The 21623-nt window shown below is 42.3% G+C and overlaps 1 protein-coding gene across 11 annotated transcripts in view; it reads right to left on the bottom strand.

Annotated features, from left to right (window-relative positions):
- The window catches only part of LOC106567988 (protein FAM222B-like), an 83243-nt gene that overhangs the window by 32355 nt on the left and 29265 nt on the right, over nucleotides 1–21623 (bottom strand). For 5 of the 11 annotated variants that reach the window (XM_014137944.3, XM_014137941.3, XM_014137943.3 and 2 more), the window contains exon 2: nucleotides 6184–6274. The exons of 1 other annotated variant lie outside the window; for it this stretch is intronic. The gene's annotated coding sequence lies outside the window, so the exon portion shown is untranslated. The remainder of the gene's footprint in view (nucleotides 1–6183; nucleotides 6275–21623) is intronic. 5 more of the 11 variants (XM_014137947.3, XM_014137942.3, XM_014137945.3 and 2 more) reach the window with 1 other exon arrangement.

The following is a 21623-nucleotide window of genomic DNA, read 5'->3' as shown; positions in this document are numbered from 1 at the left end:
GGGTGATGTCCCACAGATGCTCTACAGAGCCGTCTGTTTAGCTAGCTCATGCCATTTGGGAAACCCAGCTTAAACTTGATCACCAAATAATAAATAAAAGCATCACCAGCTAGCTACCAAGCTATTTTACTTTCACGGTCTGATCATTCACAAAAACAAGCCCACTAATTGTTATGTTTCCATTCCACAAATGGTCTGTGTTGCTTGACATGATCAAGTTAATCCAAAAGTATCAAAGAATAGGTCATGCGTCCACGATTAGTTAGTGGCTACTGCCTGACCAGTGATCTAGCTAGCTAGATTTCAGTGATTAGCTATCCTCCTAAAAGCGGTGGCCAGTGGATAAACTAGGTTGACGAGTTGAAAATATGTGTCTGAAAACAAACTAGTAGCCAGTTGTTGCATTATGGTGCAATCATATCTAACCAGCTGGCTGGCCCCTGAAACCTACAGTATGTCCCCATGAGGTCCCGAGTCTAGCTAACGGTAGCTAGCTAGCATTGCAAATGAGCATTTTACTAGCTAGCTGAGCTGTTCAATAAGAAAACGGCTGATATGAATCAAATACTGTAGCTAGCGTGCAAGCCGTCCTCAGAGACAATGTTATTGGGGCGCAGGAATGTCAGATTCGTATTAATGTCATTGAATTTGGTGGTTACTACTGGTTTCATATCCGAGGCGAGAGAAATTGTCCGCCATGTTTTGTGGTGTTTTGTCAAGGGCTCAGAGTGAAGTCATGCACTCAAGTCTCAACCGAATCACCTAATGGCTTCTATGTTGAGATGCATCAATATTTATGAAATTGCCCCCCGTCTTCCGTAGGTTGATCATTGTAGCCTCCTCTTCATTTAGCCAACTTAATTCTGCAATTTTTATTCCATTTTGCAATGATTAGAAATATCCCACTTCACTTCCTACACATGGAGACCGACTGACCGCTTTGATTGACTGACAACATTGTTTTTTTTTAATGGGGCACCCTCAAACTCAAAACTGTTGTTTTATTAAAATGTTGAATGTAATGCTCTATTAAAAAATGAATACTCTCCCAAGTAAATCGAATACTAACGTCCGTTCGGATACTGGAAGAAACGTGCCCATCCCTAGTACTGTGCTGTCCAAATTTGTGAACCCAACTGTGGTTTGTGACTACTATGATTTCCCATTGTTGCCAATCCAAATTGTAGAAATTCCGTTACCGATTTGGTATCAGTAAAAACACTAAATCGATAGGCCTCTCTTAACTTGTTACTTCTGTGAACTTTCATTATTCTCCCTTCTCATGAGGGAGAGAAATTAGAAAATATCTTAAAAGATGTGTTTTCGGTAACGGAATTTCAAGGCACAAAGCAATGTTTCTTCAAAATTAAATATAAGTGTTGATATTAGTTGGCAGGTGTCTTTACTTCAACATGATTGTGTTTTGATGCATTTCTAATACCCTTTAAGACCTTTTCTGGTAGATGTTTTCTAAGACCTCTCTTCTATCTGTTTGACCAGAAATCAAAGCCTTGGCTTATTCCAAATTTTTAATGACAGAAAAAGGTTGAAAAACATATACATGCCTTAATTTCTCTGAAATATAGGCTCAGCTTTCATTTGACACCCAATTTAACATGCTCATATGAACTTCACATGTTGGTGCTCATGGATCCTTTTACATGGAAATGACCAAAAGCACAACTGCAGATGGAGATACTACATTTACGTCATTTAGCAGACGCTCTTATCCAGAGCGACTACATCTGTAGATTGCACCTTGCACAAGCCAGACCACAGGAGTATGGTTGCAATTTTCCAGAAATCCTGGTTGGAGGATTCACAGATTTCCTGCTTAATCCCTCCCGATTCCATGAATCTTGAAACTGGGATTTCTAGGAAACCTGGGAATTTTGCAACCCTATACATTTATCGACCAATACAGAGAGAGAGAGAGAGAGCAGAGAGACAGAGAGAGAGACAGAGGAGAGAGAGAGAGAGAGAGAGAGAGAGAGAGAGAGTTGGCAGGGTGGGTTAAATGTGAGAATCCTGTGAGTTGTAAAGCAGCAGGAAGCTGTGATGCCCCCCCGAAGGGACACTAGGGTTTCAGAAGCACTAATGTGTCACATAGCTGTGGTGTGGGCCTACATCAGAGAAACCTACCACACAGCCACTTATGTATGGAATTACAGGTATGCCCAAGGTAACATTCCCAGCAAAAATGTGTGTATCAGCTGTGGGTGCTTCGAAATGTGTGCGTGTGAGATACTGTATGAGTGAGTCAAAATGTGACGTAAAAGGTGTGCGTACTGTGTAGCGTGATTCAAAATGTGGACGTGTGCTTCAAAATGTGTGTGATTGAGTGCATACTGCACAAGCAGGCAGGCAGAGAGAGGAGAGTGGGACAGATGCCAGTGTTGTGCGTTATCTGACTGGTCAAACTAGTGAAAAACAGTTTAATGCCTGTCAGCAGCCCAAACACATGACTGCGCACTCCACCCTCTCCATTTTGGTTTAGTCTCAAATGGGCTTGACTCAGTGTCTGTAGAAATGGCATCCTATTCCCTATATAGTGCCTGCCTATATAGTGCACTATATGGGCCCCAATGGGCCCTGGTCAAATGTAGTGCACTATATAGGAAATAGGGTGCCATTTCAGACCCAGCCTGAGTTTGTGTGTGGACAGAGCCGAGCTAATGCTCAACAGCATTGTTCCAGGCAGGCAAGCGTAGCAGCAAAGGGAAATGAAGATGGAGTGGCTTGATTTCATTTATGAGCAGGTGCATCCATTTTGTGCTGCTCTTCCCCTGCCTTGCTCGCTCACATTCAAGCGCTTATCAGAAATTGGACACGCCGGTGACAAATTGAGCCTGCGATTAAAGGGAGAAAGAGGAAAGCTTTTAAAGTGCTGCTGATTGGGATCCCAGGCTGTCCTCACATAGGAATCAGAGGTGGAGTTGTGTGTGTACACATGTGGAACAGTGGTTCCCGACACCCTCCTCTCTCTCTCTCCTGGTGTTCCAACGGCTATCATTTCTCCTCTGAGTGCTCAGCAAACAGATCCAAATCAATGCAGCTGTTCCTCGCTCTGAGGACAGACACACTCGCGAGAGGAGACTCCGGCGTAGGTCAGCAGCAGCACCAGGGTGTCAGGTGGCTTGATTTAGGAGGAGGCTCACTGCAGCTCCAGTAGTCTGAGCTGTGGGAGAGCTAAGGCCATTAAATCATCCTAAAAGGGCTTAACACACACAAACCACCATGTAGACAGGCAGTGTTACACAACCAGCCACAGAACTGAGCAGAGCACCGCCGCACTCAGTCTGGCTTGGAACATTTATCCACAGCGCCATTAAACTATCCTGATCTCTTATACATATAGCCTAAATACACAGACACATTCAGAGATGCACACCAAAATGTGGTGAGAGACTAAGCCTGCCCTGCCCTCCCTGTATGCCAGGCCCCTTTTCCCTCCATGTGCTGGATATCCTCGTCGATACAACCCAAAAGCCCAAACAATTATATTTTCTGTCCATGTACAGCAGCAGGTAAGGTCAGCTCAATTGCAATGTTGACATCAACACAGGGCCTGTCTGGGATAAAAGAGATCCTTCTCTGTGGCCAGGGTGTCTAAAGGTGTGTTGCCAGGGGAAGAGAGTGGCAGACATTTGGGATCCCTTCATGTCCTTTGTGTGTGCGTATGTGTGTGTGCCCCCACTGCGGAGTACGCCAGCTCCCGGCCCTTATCCTGCATGGCAAACATCTCACCCGTGTGTCTGCATGGGAACATCTGGCCCTCCCAGGCTCACAGAGCAGCAGCCCCGGCCAAAGCACACTGCACATCTGTCTGTCTGTCTGTCTGTCCAAAGCCAAAGCATACCACAGTCTATTTATTCACTACATCCGTCTGTCTGTCATAGCCAAAGCATACCAGTCTGTATGTCTCCCAAAGACAGTCAGCACCTCTCTGCCCTTGCCACTCACTGGGAGATGAGGAAGCATGGTCTGCATTGCAAATACCCGATTGTCACAAAATATATTATTCCCGAAAGAACTAGGAGTACACCAGTTTTGGTTAAAATGAGCAACACACACACTCTTGCATCATGCCTTCTCAAACTACCTAACTCACATAGCCATCTTTCCCCTAGCTGTCCAACGGTTAAAGACTGATGAGGCCCGCTCAAAGGTTTATGCAATTGAACGCAACATTAATGCACCCGACAGCACATTCTTCGCTATTGACCCTCTTTCTCCTGCAATAGGGCCCGGAGGCAACAGTCAGGCTGAGATAGCAGTCTTGAGCTGATGAAGGAGGGGACTTTGGATGGAGCAGCCTAATGATAAATGAATCTCTCAGTTATGGCTTGGCTAGAACAGCCCAGACCCAACCAGGGCAGCTCAGAGGACAAATTACCATTTATCAAAGTTTGACATGAACTGAACACCACCACCACCTCAATATCACATCAACACAGCTTATATAGGCCTACAGGACAGTACGTACTAGGCCTATTTAAAGTCAATCTGCTGTTGACATTTTAACATCTTGACCGTGTTCTGTTATAATATCCACCCTGCACAGCCAGAAGAGGACTGGCCACCCCTCATAGCCTGGTTCCTCTCTAGGTTTCTTCCTAGGTTTTTGGCCTTTCTAGGGAGTTTTTCCTAGGGAGTTTTTCCTAGCCACCGTGCTTCTTTCACATGCTTTGCTTGCTGTTTGGGGTTTTAGGCTGGGTTTCTGTACAGCACTTTGAGAATATCAGCTGATGTACGAAGGGCTATATAAAAATAAATTTGATTTTGATTTGATTTGTTGATGTGCACAAGTGGTTATTTCATGTGAACTATTTAGCAGAAATGAGACATGGCTTACGCTAACCATCCCATCACTATTCCAGCTGCCATGACATAGCTGCACTTCCTCTGCACCTTCAGGAGGTCTGCTAGTCAGGGATAATTGGGGTCTCTAAAGAGCAGACCCATCGGCCCCCCACACACTGCAGAGAGACAGAGAGAGATGGGTGGTACTGGGTAAAGGAATCCTCAGGGCAGGGTGTGGATGGCTGAGCTGTTATACCCTGTTCTGCTCCCTCTGTCACATGGGAGAGGCAGGCAGCAGGCAGTGACACAGGTGATTTAGTGAGGAGTCAGGCAGGGTGCAAGGTGGCTTAACACAGCCTGCTGGCCTTAGCAACAGACTAGACATCCATATGGAGTGCCACTGATAAGGCCCAGCTAGTATGTTCGTTTAGCTAGAGCACTGAATAATAGGTAAGGGAGGAAAAAACACTGGTGATAGGGAAACTGCACAGTTAAATACACTCCACATACAAAAACAACTTATACAATGTGTAGGTCGAGGTATGAGATTGTATTTGACCGTAATAAGATGGCATTTTATAAGTTAGAAGTTGTTCGAAAAAACATGCAGCGACTCAAACTCAAAGCGTGCGAATTACAGATGCAGGGAATGAGACTGAATGACAAATGAGTTTGAGGGGGTCTTTAGAGGGGTCTGCAATTCATTTGCTAATCCATCCATCTAACTGTGCGTGCCTCATCTAACGACAAGAGAGGTGAGTGGAGTGCTGCTGCTGCTGGTATTAAAAAGCTTGTTGTTCTGGGTGTGTGGGATTCTCTTAGGAAGCATGGCCCTTTGCCCTAAAAGCCTGGCCCAGGCTGTTGAATGGGTTCGGCACTTCACACAATTTTTAACTACGTTTTATTAACCCCAAAACTCAAATTGTGCATTTAATCTATTAGTTCATTGTAAAGCAGTATGTGGGTGGTGATATGGTGATACAAAGTGTGTGTGTGTGTTCGAGAGAGAGAGAGAGCACTGTAAAACAGTCCATTCGGGGGAATTAAAGAAGCCAAAAGGACAGGTTTGTTGTTCTTTCAAAACCAGCTGTCACTAGCAATCAAATCAAAATGTATTTGTCACATGTGCCGAATACAACAGGTGTAGAACTTACAGTGAAATGCTTACTTATAAGCCCTTTTAAACAACAATGCAGTTAGTGAATATTTACTAAATAAAAAAGCAACAAAACAAGAATAATGAGGCTACATACAGAGAGTACTGGCACCAAGTTAATGTGCAGGGGTATGGGTTAGTCGAGGTAATATGTACATGGAGGTCATTCAGGTCATTCGTTCAAAGAAGAGCAACAAACAGTAGCAATAGAAAGTCAGCAGTACCTTCAAGTATTAGCTCATACATACCACAGTGGTATGATGGTTCCTGTCAGCTTCATGGGAGTAGTACGGAATTTAAGGCAGGCACTCCTCCCTGAGTGGAAAGAAGATTTCCAGAAAGATTAACCCAGCTTCCTTTAATAGCCCCTGACAAGAGGTAAAATCAGACATTACAGGAAGCTATGCTAAACTGCCTCCTCACAGTAATTAGATCAGGAAAATGACTATTTCTCCCCCCGTGTACACACTGCTGTTGATCAAAACCCTAATGATGGCGTCAGTGGTGTGGGTTGGCAAAATCGAGATCTCCCTACAGGACAGGAGCCTGTCAGGCCTAAATCCTCGCTCTATACAAAAGGGGAAAAAAAGAGAGTGAAATGGGACTAACAATGCTTTACACAAAGTAGGCCTAACAAAAGACAAAATAACACACTCAGGGTAAAAAGTGATCGATAAACTGCACATTGTGAAAATAAACTGTTACAAGAGATTGTCTGGTCTTTTTGACGGTAGGTCTAACAAATCATTTCACATCTTTTTATCTGCCTGAGGACTGGGCCTATATCATGTCTTACGAGAGAGAGATACAAACAGTTGAAGTCAGAAGTTTACATACACTTATGTTAGTCATTAAAACTCGTTTTTCAACCACTCCACAAATTTCTTGTTAACAAACGATAGTTTTGGCAAGTCAGTTAGGACATCTACTTTGTGCATGACACAAGTAATTTTTCCAAACAATTGTTTACAGACAGATTATTTCACTGTATCACAATTCCATTGGGTCAGAAGTTTACATACACTAAGTTGACTGTGCCTTTAAACAGCTTAGAAAATTCCAGAAAATTATGTAATGACTTTAGAAGCTTCTGATAGGCTAATTGACATCATGAGTCAATTGGAGGTATTTGAAGGCCAACCTTCAAACTCAGTGCCTCTGCTTGACATCATGGGAAAAATCATAAGAAATCAGCCAAGACATCAGAAAAAAAAAATGGTAGACCTCCACAAGTCTGGTTCATCCTTGGGAGCAATTTCCAAACACCTGAAGGTACCACGTTCATCTGTACAAACAATAGTAGGCAAGTATAAACACCATGGGACCATGCAGCTGTCATACCGCTCAGGAAGGAGACACGTTCGGTCTCTTAGAGATGAACGTACTTTGGTGTGAAAAGTGCAAATCAATCCCAGAACAGCAGCAAAGGACCTTGTGAAGATGCTGGAGGAAACAGATACAAAAGTATCTATATCCACATTAAAACGAGTCCTATATCGACATAACATGAAAGGCCGCTCAGCAAGGAAGAAGCCACTGCTCCAAAATCGCCATAAAAAAGCCAGACTACGGTTTGCAACTGCACATGGGGCCAAAGATCGTACTTTTTGGAGAAATATCCAAAATATAACTGTTTGGCCATAATGACCATTGTTATGTTTGGATGAAAAGGGGGGGGGGGGGGGGGTCGCTTGCAAGACAAAGAACACCATCCCAACCATGAAGCACGGTGGTGGCAGCATCATGTTGTGGGGGTGCTTGCTGCAGGAGGGCCTGGTGCACTTCACAAAATAGATTGCATCATGAGGCAAGAACATTATGTCGATATATTGAAGCAACATCTCAAGACATCAGTCAGGAAGTTAAAGCTTGGTCGAACTGAAAAATTGTGTGCGAGCAAGGTCTACAAACCTGACTCAGTTACACCAGCTCTGTCAGGAGGAATGGGCCAAAAATTCACCCAACTTATTGTGGCAAGGTTGTGGAAGGCAACCCGAAACATTTGACCTAAGTTAAACAATTTAAGGCAATGCTACCAAATACGAATTGAGTGCATGTAAACTTCTAACCAACTGGGAATGTGATGAAAGAAATAAAAGCTGAAATAAATCATTCTCGCTACTATTATTCTGACATTTCACATTCTTAAAATAAAAGTGGTGATCCTAACTGACCTAAGACAGGTCATTTTTACTAGGATTGAATTGTGAGTTTAAATGTATTTGGCTAAGGTGTATGTAAACTTCCGACTTCAACTGTATGCACACACACACACACGTTTATTTTCTTTATTTGTATTATTTTCTACATTGTAGAATAACAGTCACATCAAAACTATGAAATAACAATATGGAATCATGTAATAACGAAAAATATATTTTATATTCTTCAAAGTAGCAACCCTTTGCCTTGACAGCTTTGCACACTCCATGCATTCTCTCAAACCAGCTTCATGAGGCAGTCACCTGGAATGCTTTTCCAGCAGTCTTGGAGTTCCCACATATGCTGAGCACTTGTTGGCTGCTTTTCCTTCACTCTGCGGTCCAAAGCATCCCAAACCATCTCAATTGGGTTGAGGTCGGGGGATTGTTGAGGCCAGGTCATCTGATGCAGCACTCCATCACTCTCCTTCTTGGTCAAATAGCCCTTACACAACCAGGTGGTGTGTTTTGGGCAGACGTTTAAAGTACTTAAGTAAAATTATTTTAAAGTTCTACTTAAGTCGTTTTTTGGGGTATCTGTCCTATACTTTAGTATTTATATTTTTTTACATTTACCTATACTCCACTACATTCCTAAAGAAAAAAAAAAAAGTATTTTACTCCCATTCATTTTCCCTGACACCAAAAAGTACTCAGGCAGGACAGAGTTATGGTCCAAGTCACACACACCCATCAATACAACGCATTGTCATACCTAGTGCCTCTGATCTGGCGGACTCATTAAACACAAATACTGCATTCGTAAATGATGTGCCCCTATCTGTCCGTAATTGTTTTAAAATAAAAACAAAATGAGCAGTCTGGTTTGCTTAATATGAGGAATTTGATATATAGCATTTACGTTGTACTTTTACACAAGTATGAAAATGTACTTTTTTCACCACTGTACTTAACCTGTTGGGGATAGGGGGCAGTATTTGCACGGCCGGATAAAAAACATACCCGATTTAATCTGGTTACTACTCCTGCCCAGTAACTAGAATATGCATATAATTGTTTGATTTGGATAGAAAACACCCTAAAGTTTCTAAAACTGTTTGAATGGTGTCTGAGTATAACAGAACTCATTTGGCAGGCCAAAACCTGAGAAGATTCCAAACAGGAAGCGCTCTCTCTGACTATTTCTTGGCCTTCTTGATCATCTCTATCCAAAACAGGGGATCTCTGGCATAACGTGACATTTTCTAACGCTCCCATAGGCTCTCAGAAGGCGCCAGAACGTTGAATGGTGACTTTGCAGGCCATGGCTGAAAAACAGTAGCGCATTTGGATAGTGGTCGATCTGAGAACAATGAGACTGGGGCGCGTGCACGAGCCGACACCATGTTTTTATTTTTTCGTCTTTGAACGAAAACAGGGTTTCCCGGTCGGAATATTATCGCTTTTTTACCAGAAAAATGGCATAAAAATTGATTTTAAACAGCGTTTGACATGCTTCGAAGTACGGTAATGGAATATTTTGAATTCTTTTGTCACGAAACGCACCGGCCGCGTCACCCTTCTTTACCCTTCGGATAGTGTCTTGAACGCACAAACAAAACGCCGCTATTTGGATACAACTATGGATTATTTGGAACCAAACCAACATTTGTTATTGAAGTAGAAGTCCTGGGAGTGCATTCTGACGAAGAACAGCAAAGGTAATCCAATTTTTCTAATAGTAAATCTGAGTTTGGTGAGTACCACACTTGGTGGGTGTCAAAATAGCTAGCCCGTGATATCTACTCAGAATATTGCAAAATGTGCTTTCACCGAAAAGCTATTTGAAAATCGGACACCGCGATTGCATAAAGGAGTTCTGTATCTATAATTCTTAAAATAATTGTTATGTTTTTTGTGAACGTTTATCGTGAGTAATTTAGTAAATTCACCGGAAGTGTTCGGTGGGAATGCTAGTCACATGCTAGTCACGTGCTAATGTAAAAAGCTGTTTTTTTTATATAAATATGAACTTGATTGAACAAAACATGCATGTATTGTATAACATAATGTCCTAGGAGTGTCATCTGATGAAGATCATCAAAGGTTAGTGCTGCATTTAGCTGTGGTTTGGGTTTATGTGACATTATATGCTAGCTTGAAAAATGGGTGTCTGATTATTTCTGGCTGGGTACTCTGCTGACGTAATCTAATGTTTTGCTTTCGTTGTAAAGCCTTTTTGAAATCGGACAGTGTGGTTAGATTAACGAGAGTCTTGTCTTTAAAATGGTGTAAAATAGTCATATGTTTGAGAAATTGAAGTAATAGCATTTCTACGGTATTTGAATATCGCGCCACGGGATTCCACTGGCTGTTGAGTAGGTGGGACGCAAGCGTCCCACTGGCCCAGAGAGGTTAAGTATATTTAAAAACAAGATTTTTTAAAACTTTTACTCAAGTAGTATTTTACTGGGTGACTAAATTCAGTCATTTGTTATTAAGGCATCTTTACTTTTACTCAAGTATGACAATTGAATACTTTTTACACCACTAGTTTGGGGTCTTTGTGCTTTTGAAAAACAAATGATAATCCCACTAAGCGCAAACCAGATGGGATGGTGTATCGCTGCAGAATGCTGTGGTAGCTATGCTGGTTAAGTGTGCCTTGAATTCAAAATAAATTGACAGTGTCACCAGCAAAGCACCCCCACACCATCTCCTCCATGCTTCACGGTGGGAACCACACATGCGGAGATCATCCGTTCACCTACTCTGCTTCTCACAAAGACACGGCGGTTGGAACCAAAAATTTCACATTTTGACTCATCAGACCAAAGGATAGATTTCCACCAGTCTAATGTCCATTGCTCGTGTTTCTTGGCCAAGCAAGTCTCTTCTTCTCAGTAGTGGTTTCTCCGCAGCAATTCAACCATAAAGGCCTGAGTCAAGCAGTTGAACTCCGAAGCATTTATTTGGGCTGAATTTCTGAGGCTGATAACTCTAATGAACTTATCGTCTGCAGCAGAGGTAACTCTGGGTCTTCTTTTCCTGTGGTGGTCCTCATGAGAGCCAGTTTCATCATAGCACTTGATGGGTTTTGCGGCCTGTTCACCCCGCTATCATCCAGAAGGCGAGGTAAGTTCAGGGGCATCAAAGCTGGGACCGAGAGACTGAAGAACAGCTTCTATTTCAAGGCCATCAGACTGTTAAATAGTTAATACTGGCCGTCCTCCACCCAGTACCCTGCCCTGAACTTTTGTCACTGTTACTAGCCGGCTACCACCCGGTTACTCAACCCTGCACCTTAGCGCTTTATGTTTTTTGCAACTGCACTTGAAGAAACGTTCAAAGTTCTTGAAATTTCCAGATTGACTGACCTTCGTGTCTCAAAGTAATGATGGACTGTCGTTTCTCTTTGCTTATTTGAGCTGTTCTTGCCATAATATGGACTTGGTATTTTACCAAATAGGGCTATCTTCTGTATTCCACCCCTACCTTGTCAAAACACAACTGATTGGCTCAAACGCATTAAGGAAAGAAACTCCACAAATTAACTTTTAACAAGGCACAAATGCATTCCAGGTGACTACCTCAAGAAGCTGGTTGAGAGAATGCAAAGGTGTGATCAAGGCAAAGGGTGGCTACTTTGAAGAATCTAAAATATCATTTGTTTAATACTTCTTTGATTACTACATGATTCCATATGTGTTATTTCCTAGTTTTGATGTCTTCACTATTATTCTACAATGTAGAAAAAGCTAAAATAAATAAACACCCTTGATTGAGTAGGTGTCCAAACTTTTGACTGGTACGGTGTTATATTTAATATATATAAGGGATGCACAATATATCGGTGAACATATCGGAATCAGACGATATTAGCTAAAAATGCCAACATCGGTGTCTAGTTTAACGTCCCGATGTGCAAAACCGATGTCAAAGCTGACGTGCAACTGTGAAGAGTTTATGCAAATATTAGCGTTGTAGCTCTTATCGCGGGACTGTGAGAAATCACCTCCCCAGTCAGCCCATTGTGTTTATTGAGATTCATATTGCACTGTACAGCTTTACCTAAGGATTGGGGATCAAATGGGGTATCAGTCTACTCAATAACCAAGATATTTCTTCCCAATGTCCTCCTCTGAGTTATCAAACTCCAAAACATCCACGCAGTATTGTTTTTTTCTCGGGAATAGTGTTCAATAAACATAGGTTGACAATAAATGTAGCTCAATTCAGTTGTTTCAGAGTCCCGCAATAAGAGCTACAATGCTAATGTTATCTGGGTGTCACTGAGTAGACTGATACCTATGGATTGTGGATCAATGACATGGGGTAAGGCTGTACAGTGAAATAAGTATGCCCCCAATGCAATTCTAAAGTATAATACATCCAGTGTGATTTCAGATTTGTCAAATTAACAAATTGTTTTTATATAACAACATTCCAACCTCGTTTAGCATGAGCTATTGAATTATGGAAAAATTATACTATTTGTATTCATTTGCATCACTGTCAAAGACTTACTTTTATTTTGAATGCTAACAGCAAAGTCCACTACTGTGGCTAATCCTTTTTGTGGCTAGCTTCACAGATGGGTCTGACCACCATTAATCAAATAATAACTGTCTTATAAATTAGGGTTATTTTAGATGACACCTAGCTATATAGTTAGCTAGCTAACTATAGCACCTTAAACAGATTGCCGTTTTGCTATGTTTCTGGGGAAGAACATTGTTTGCATCCATGAGCAACCTAGCTTTTTTTAAGACTGGCACAGAGTGCGCAAGACAACTTTACCAGCATCATAGCATACGTATCGATGGATCGTTGTGACATATGAAATACGAGTGATCGTGTAATAACTATGTAAAAAATTAATGAACGTGTTAAAATATGTGACGTGCAGTCATATTCAGGTCCTGATTGGTCAACAAGCCCATTTGATGTGCCTCTTTTTTGACACGCAAAGACCCAAACAGCGTTCATAAGAAATCCTGGTTGAGAATGAAACTACAGAACAAATGAACAACAAAACACAGCAAATAAGTGAAACAAACAGGTTTTGTCTATGTTTTACTGGTAATGGGGACATACGTAAATGCCCAAAAAATTACTTTTTGGTCAGTGTGGTGTGTAACCTTTATTTAACTAGGAAAGTCAGTTAAGAACACATTCTTATTTACAATGACGGCCTACACCGGCCAAACCCAGACGATGCTGGGCCAAATGTGCGCCGCTCTATGGGACTCCCAATCACAGCCGGGTGTGATACAGCCTGGATTCGAACTAGGGAGTGTAGTGACGCCTCTTGCACTGAGATGCAGTGCCATGTGCGTGTGTAAACAATTTAACTGTACTCGAATGCTTAAAGGCCGCAGAAATTGTAAATATATATTTTTTATTTTTTTTTTTCGGCAAGGAAAATAATGGATATCGGTATCGGCCAAAAACGTAATATCGGTGCATCACTAACATGTATACAGTGAGGGAAAAAAGTATTTGATCCCCTGCTGATTTTGTACGTTTGCCCACTGACAAAGAAATGATCAGTCTATAATTTTAATGGTAGGTTTATTTGAACAGTGAGAGACAGAATAACAAGAAAAAAAATCCAGAAAAACGCATGTCAAAAATGTTATAAAATGATTTGCATTTTAATGAGGGAAATAAGTATTTGATCCCTCTGCTAAACATGACTTAGTACTTGGTGGCAAAACCCTTGTTGGCAATCACAGAGTTCAGACGTTTCTTGTGGTTGGCCACCAGGTTTGCACACATCTCAGAAGGGATTTTGTCCCACTCCTCTTTGCAGATCTTCTCCAAGTCATTAAGGTTTCGAGGCTGACATTTGGCAACTCAAACCTTCAGCTCCCTCCACAGATTTTCTATGGGATTAAGGTCTGGAGACTGGCTAGGCCACTCCAGGACCTTAATGTGCTTCTTCTTGAGCCACTCCTTTGTTGCCTTGGCCGTGTGTTTTGGGTCATTGTCATGCTGGAATACCCATCCATGACCCATTTTCAATGCCCTGGCTGAGGGAAGGAGGTTTTCACCCAAGATTTGATGGTACATGGCCCCGTCCATCATCCCTTTGATCCGGTGAAGTTGTCCTGTCCCATTAGCATAAAAACACCCCCAAAGCATAATGTTTCCACCTCCATGTTTGACGGTGGGGATGGGGATAGTGGGGATTGTTTCTCAATACTGTGTTATATACCCTTTGTTGGCAATGACACAGGTCAAACGTTTTCTGTAAGTCTTCACAAGGTTTTCACACACTGTTGCTGGTATTTTGGCCCATTCCTCCATGCAGATCTCCTCTAGAGCAGTGATGTTTTGGGGCTGTCGCTGGGCAACAGACTTTCAACTCCCTCCAAAGATTTTCTATGGGGTTGAGATCTGGAGACTGGCTAGGCCACTCCAGGACCTTGAAAGGCTTCTTACGAAGCCACTCCTTCGTTGCCCGGGCGGTGTGTTTGGGATCATTGTCATGCTGAAAGACCCAGCCACGTTTCATCTTCAATGCCCTTGCTGATGGAAGGAGGTTTTCACTCAAAATCTCACGATACATGGTCCCATTCCTTCTTTCCTTTACACGGATCAGTCATCCTGGTCCCTTTGCAGAAAAACAGCCCCAAAGCATGATGTTTCCACCCCCATGCTTCACAGTAGGTATGGTGTTCTTTGGATGCAACTCAGCATTCTTTGTCCTCCAAACACGACGAGTTGAATTATTATCAAAAAGTTGTATTTTGGTTTCATCTGACCATATGACATTCTCCCAATCCTCTTCTGGATCATCCAAATGCTCTCTAGCAAACTTCAGACGGGCCTGGACATGTATTGGCTTAACCTCTCTGGGCTAGGCGGGACGAATTCGTCCCACCTACGTAACAGCCACTTGAAGCCTGTGGCGCGATTTTCAAAACCTTAAAAATCCTATTACTTCAATTTCTCAAACATATGACTATTTTACAGCTATTTAAAGACAAGACTCTCGTTAATCTAACCACACTGTCCGATTTCAAAAAGGCTTTACAACGAAAGCAAAACATTAGATTATGTCAGCAGAGTACCAAGCCAGAAATAATCAGACACCCATTTTTCAAGCTAGCATATAATGTCACAAAAACCCAGAAGACAGCTAAATGCAGCACTCACCTTTGATGATCTTCATCAGATGACAACCCTAGGACATTATGTTATACAATACATGCATGTTTTGTTCAATCAAGTTCATATTTATATCAAAAACCAGCTTTTTACATTAGCATGTGACGTTCAGAACTAGCATACTTCCGGGGAATTCGCTAACATTTTACTAAATTACTCACGATAAACGTTCACAAAAAGCATAACAATTATTTTAAGAATTATAGATACAGACCTCCTCTATGCACTCGATATGTCCGATTTTAAAATAGCTTTTTGGTGAAAGCACATTTTGCAATATTCTAAGTACATAGCCCAGGCATCACGGGCTAGCTATTTAGACACCCGGCAAGTTTAGCACTCACCACAATCATATTTACTATTATAAAAGTTTGATTACCTTTTGTTGTCTTCGTCAGAATGCACTCCCAGGACTGCTACTTCAATAACAAATGTTGGTTTGGTCCAAAATAATCCATCGTTATATCCGAATAGCGGCGTTTTGTTCGTGCGTTCCAGACACTATCCGAAATGGTAAAGAAGGGTCGGGCGCATGGCGCAATTCGTGACAAAAAAAATTCTAAATATTCCATTACCGTACTTCGAAGCATGTCAACCGCTGTTTAAAATAAATTTATGCCATTTTTCTCGTAGAAAAGAGATAATATTCCGACCGGGAATCTCCTTTTCGGCAAACAGAGGAAAAAAAAAATCACAAAGACGGGGGCGGTCAGGTCACGCGCCTAAGCCCAGAGTCCCTTGATCGGCCACTTGAGAAAGGCGATAATGTGTTTCAGCCTGGGGCTGGGATGACGACATTCAGGTTTTTCCCGGGCTCTGAGCGCCTATGGACGACGTAGGAAGTGTCACGTTAGAGCAGAGATCCTTAGTAAAAGATAGAAAAGAAGTTCAAGAAATGGTCAGACAGGCCACTTCCTGTAAAGGAATCTCTCAGGTTTTGACCTGCCATTTGAGTTCTGTTATACTCACAGACACCATTCAAACAGTTTTAGAAACTTTAGGGTGTTTTCTATCCATATTCTAGTTACTGGGTAGGAGTGGTAACCAGATTAAATCGGGTATGTTTTTTATCCAGCCGTGTCAATACTGCCCCCTAGCCCTAACAGGTTAAGCAGGGGGACACGTCTGGCACTGCAGGATTTGAGTCCCTGGCGGCGTAGTGTGTTACTGATGGTAGGCTTTGTTACTTTGGTCCCAGCTCTCTGCAGGTCATTCACTAGGTCCCCCCGTGTGGTTCTGGGATTTTTGCTCACCGTTCTTGTGATCATTTTGACCCCACGGGGTGAGATCTTGCGTGGAGCCCCAGATCGAGGGAGATTATCAGTGGTCTTGTATGTCTTACATTTCCTAATAATTGCTCCCACAGTTGATTTCTTCAAAACAAGCTGCTTAGCTATTGCAGATTCAGTCTTCCCAGCCTGGTGCAGGTCTATAATTTTGTTTCTGGTGTCCTTTGACAGCTCTTTGGTCTTGGCCATAGTGGAGTTACAGGTCTGTGAGAGCCAGAAATCTTGCTTGTTTGTAGGTGACCAAATACTTATTTTCCACCTTAATTTGCAAATAAATTAATAAAAAATCCTACAATGTGATTTTCTGTATTTTTTTTTCTCATTTTGTCTGTCATAGTTGACGTGTACCTATGATGAAAATTACAGGCCTCTCATCTTTTTAAGTGGGAGAACTTGCACAATTGGTAGCTGACTAAATACTTTTTTGCCCCACTGTATATGTGCTTTCTTGAGCAGGGGGACCTTGCGGGCGCTGCAGGATTTCAGTCCTTCACGGCGTAGTGTGTTACCAATTGTTTTCTTGGTGACTATTGTCATGACGTTGCCCTCTCTCTGGGTACAGAGAACACAGTTGAACCCCCTCCCTCTGCACCAGGCCTTTTCTATGCACCATCCACCGACCTCTATACTTCTGACACTGCTGTGGTGAGAGGGGTCGTAAAATTCCAAAGGAGACCGTCCTGCCTTATGGCCCAGTTTTGAGACAGAGAGGGGTTTCATAGAGAGACAAAGGAATTCTTCCAACTCACAGAATTGGGGAACCGAACGACATTTATGTTCTGGAGAAGGTATAAAAGATCGGTTAAGAATCCAGCTACGAACTGGTCCGCTTGGTACAATTTTGTGATACTCAGAGACAATATTGCCATATTACCATAATAATGTTTATATAATAGCCTCAGCTATGAGACTTACATCTAAATGGCTGTATACAATTATTTAATAAGATTAAAGCTATTTGGAATATGTTGAGAGGCTATGTACTGATGTTAACGTGATAGAAATGTATTTCTGTATAAAGCTTAACCTCTTACATCTAGATGTTCCGCTAGCAGAACACCTGCTCCAATATGCAATGATGGGCGTGGCGCGAAATACAAACTCCTCTAAAATCCGAAAACTTCCATTTTTCAAACATAGGAATATTTTACAGCATTTTAAAGACAAGACTCTCGTTAATCTAACCACACTGTCCGATTTCAAAAAGGCTTTACAGCGAAAGCAAAACATTAGATTATGTCAGCAGAGTACCCAGCCAGAAATAATCAGACACCCATTTTTCAAGCTAGCATATAATGTCACAAAAAACAAAACCACAGCTAAATGCAGCACTAACCTTTGATGATCTTCATCAGATGAGAGACTTGTCTTTCAAATGCTGTAAAATAGTCATATGTTTGAGAAATTGAAGTAATAGCAATTCTAAGGTATTTGAAAATCGCGCCACGGGATTACACTGGCTGTTGCGTAGGTGGGACGATTTCGTCCCGCCTAGCCCAGAGAGGTTATCTTGGGTCAAACTTTTTGGGTAGCCTTCCACAAGATGTTAGGTGAATTTTGGCCCAATCCTCCTGACAGAGCTGGTGTAACAGTCAGGTTTGTAGACCTTGCTCGCACACGCTTTTTCAGTTCTGCCCACAAATTTTCTATAGGATTGAGGTTAGGGCTTTGTGATGGCCACTCAAATCCCTTGACTTTGTTGTCCTTAAGCCATTTTGCCACAACTTTGGAAGTATGCTTGGGGTCATTGTCCATTTGGAAGACCAATTTGCGGACAAGCTTTAACTTCTTGACTAATGTCTTGAGCTGTTGCTTCAATATATCCACATAATTTTCCTCCCTCAAGATAACATCTATTTTGTGAAGTGCACCAGTCCCTCCTGCAGCAAAGCGCCGCCACATATTGATGCTGCCACCCTCGTGCTTCACGGTTGAGATGGTGTTCTTCGGCTTGCAAGCCTCCCCCTTTTTTCTCCAAACCTAACGATGATTATTTTCGACAAACAGTTCTATTTTAGTTTCATCAGAACAGAGGAAATTTCTACAAAAAGTATGATCTTTGTCCCCATGTGCAGTTGCAAACTGTAGTCTGGCTTTTTTAATGCCGGTTTTGGAGCAGTGGCTTCTTCCTTGCTGAGCAGCCTTTCAGGTTATGTCGATACAGGACTGGTTTTACTGTGGATATAGATACTTTTGTACCCGTTTCCTCCAGCATCTTCACAAGGTCCTTTTGCTTGACATAATGGGAAAATCAAAGAGGCACTGAGTTTGAAGGTAGGCCTTGAAATACATCCACAGGTCCACCTCCAATTGACTCAAATGATGTCAATTAGCCTATCAGAAGCTTCTAAAGCTATGACATCATTTGTGAAATTTCCAAGCTGTTTAAAGGCACAGTCAACTTAGTGTATGTAAACTTCTGACCCACTGGAATTGTGATACAGTGAATTATAAGTGAAATAATCTGTCTGTAAACAATTGTTGAAAAAATTACTTGTGTCATGCAAAATAGATGTACTAACCGACTTTCCAAAACTAGTTTGTTAACCTGTTGGGGCTAGGGGGCAGTATTTGCACGGCCGGATAAAAAACGTACCCGATTTAAACTGGTTACTACTCTTGCCCAGAAACGAGAATATGCATAGAATTAGTAGATTTGTATAGAAAACACTAACGCTTCTAAAACTGTTTGAATGGTGTCTGTGAGTATAACAGAACTCATATGGCAGGCCAAAACCTGAGAAGATTCCATACAGGAAATGCCCTGTCTGACAATTTGTTCTCCTTCTGCGGCATCTCTATCGAATATACAGCATCTCTGCTGTAACGTGACATTTTCTAAGGCTTCCAATGGCTCTCAGAAGGCGCCAGAAAGTGGAATGACGTCTCTCCAGTCTCTGGGCGAAAAACAGCAGGAGATTTTGTGAGTGGTCAGGCTGAGAACAGTGACACCATCACTGGACCAGACAGGACTGGCAAAAAGTGCTCTTCACTGACGAGTCTGTCGGGTCTGTCATGGTCTGGGGTGGTGTGTCACAGCATCATCGGACTGAGCTTGTTGTCATTGCAGGCAATCTCAATGCTGTGCGTTACAGGTAAGACATCCTCCTCCCTCATGTGGTACCCTTCCTGTCGGCTCATCCTGAGATGACCCTCCAGCATGACAATGCCACCAGCCATACTGCTCCTTCTGTGCGTGATTTCCTGCAAGACAGGAATTTCAGTGTTCTGCCATGGCCAGCGAAAAGCCCGGATCTCAATCCCATTGAGCACGTCTGGGACCTGTTGGATCGGAGGGTGAGGGCTAGGGCCATTCCCCCCAGAAATGTCTGGGAACTTGCAGGTGCCTTGGTGGAAGAGTGGGGTAACATCTCACAGCAAACACTGGCAAATCTGCAGTCCATGAGGAGAAGATGCACTGCAGTACTTAATGCAGCTGGTGGCCACACCAGATACTGACTGTTACTTTTAATTTTGATTCCATTTCTGTTAGACACGTCTGTGGAACTTGTGCAGTTTATGTCTCAGTTGTTGAATCTTATGTTCATACAAATATTTACACATGTTAAGTTTGCTGAAAATAAAACGCAGTTGACAGTGAGAGGACGTTTATTTTTTTTGCTGAGTTTATACACACACAACCATTCAAAAGTTTTGGGTCACTTGGAAAACCTGGACATTTCTAAGAAAACATACATGAAATGAGTTCCAAAATGAATAGGAAATAGTTAAGATATTGACAAGGTTATAAATAATGATTTTTAATGTAATTAATAATTGTGTCCATCAAACTTAGCTTTTGTCAAAGAATCCTCCATTCACAGCAATTACAGCCTTGCAGACTTTTCGCATTCTCGAAGTCAATTTGTTGTAATCTGAAGAGATTTTACCCCATGCTTCCTGAAGCACCTCCCACAAATTGGATTGATGGGCACTTATGTACCATACGGTCAAGCTGCTCCCACAACAGCTCAATAGGGATGAGATCCGGTGACTGTGCTGGCCACGCCATTATAGACAGAATACCAGCTGACTGCTTCCCTAAATAGTTTGTGCATAGTTTGGAGCTGTGTTTTGGGTCATTGTCCTGTTGTAGTAGGAAATTGGCTCCAATTAAGCACCGTCCACAGGGTATGGCATGGCGTTGCAAAATGGAGTGATTTCCTTCCTTCTTCAAGATCCCTTTTACCCTGTACAAATCTCCCACTTTACCACCACCAAAGCACCCCCAGACCATCACATTGCCTCCACCATGCTTGACAGATGGCGTCAAGCACGCCTCTGGCCTCCGTTCATTTTTTCTGCGTCTCAATGTTCTTCTTTGTGATCCGAACACCTCAAACTTAGATTTGTCTGTCCTTAACACTTTTTCCCCCAATCTTCCTCTGTCCAGTGTCTGTGTTATTTTGCCCATCTTAATCTTTTATTTTTTATATGTCAGTCTAAGATATGTCTTTTTCTTTGCAACTCTGCCTAGAAGGCCAGCATCCCGGATTCGCCTCTTCACTGTTGACATTTAGACGGGTGTTTTGCGGGTACTATTTAATGAAGCTGCCAGTTGAGGACTTCTGAGGCGTCTGTTTCTCAAACTAGACACTAATGTACTTGTCCTCTTGCTCAGTTGTGCACCGGGGCCTCCCACTCCTCTTCTATTCTGCTTAGAGCCAGTTTGTGCTGTTCTGTGAAGGGAGTAGTACAGAGCGTTGTACGAGACCTTCAGTTTCTTGGCAATTTCTCGCATGGAATAGCCTTCCTTTCTCAGAACAAGAACAGACTGACAAGTTTCAGGAAGGAAGGTCTTTGTTTCTGGCCATTTTGAGCCTGTAATCGAACCCACAAATGCTGACGCTTTAGATACTCAACTAGTCTAAAGAAGGACAGTTTTATTGCTTCTTAAATCAGAACAACAGTTCTCAGCTGTGCTAACATAATTGCAAAAGGGTTTTCTAATGATCAATTAGCCTTTTAAAATGATCAACTTGGATTAGCTAACAACGTGCCATTGGAACACAGGGGTGATGGTTGCTGATAATGGGCCTCTGTACGCCTATGTAGATA

Source organism: Salmo salar, chromosome 13 (assembly GCF_965601325.2).
Source record: "Salmo salar chromosome 13, fSalSal1, whole genome shotgun sequence".
Classification (NCBI taxonomy): Eukaryota; Metazoa; Chordata; class Actinopteri; order Salmoniformes; family Salmonidae; genus Salmo; species Salmo salar.
The sequence above is the reverse complement of the archived record's forward strand: the minus strand, read 5'-3'. Positions and strand labels throughout refer to the sequence as shown.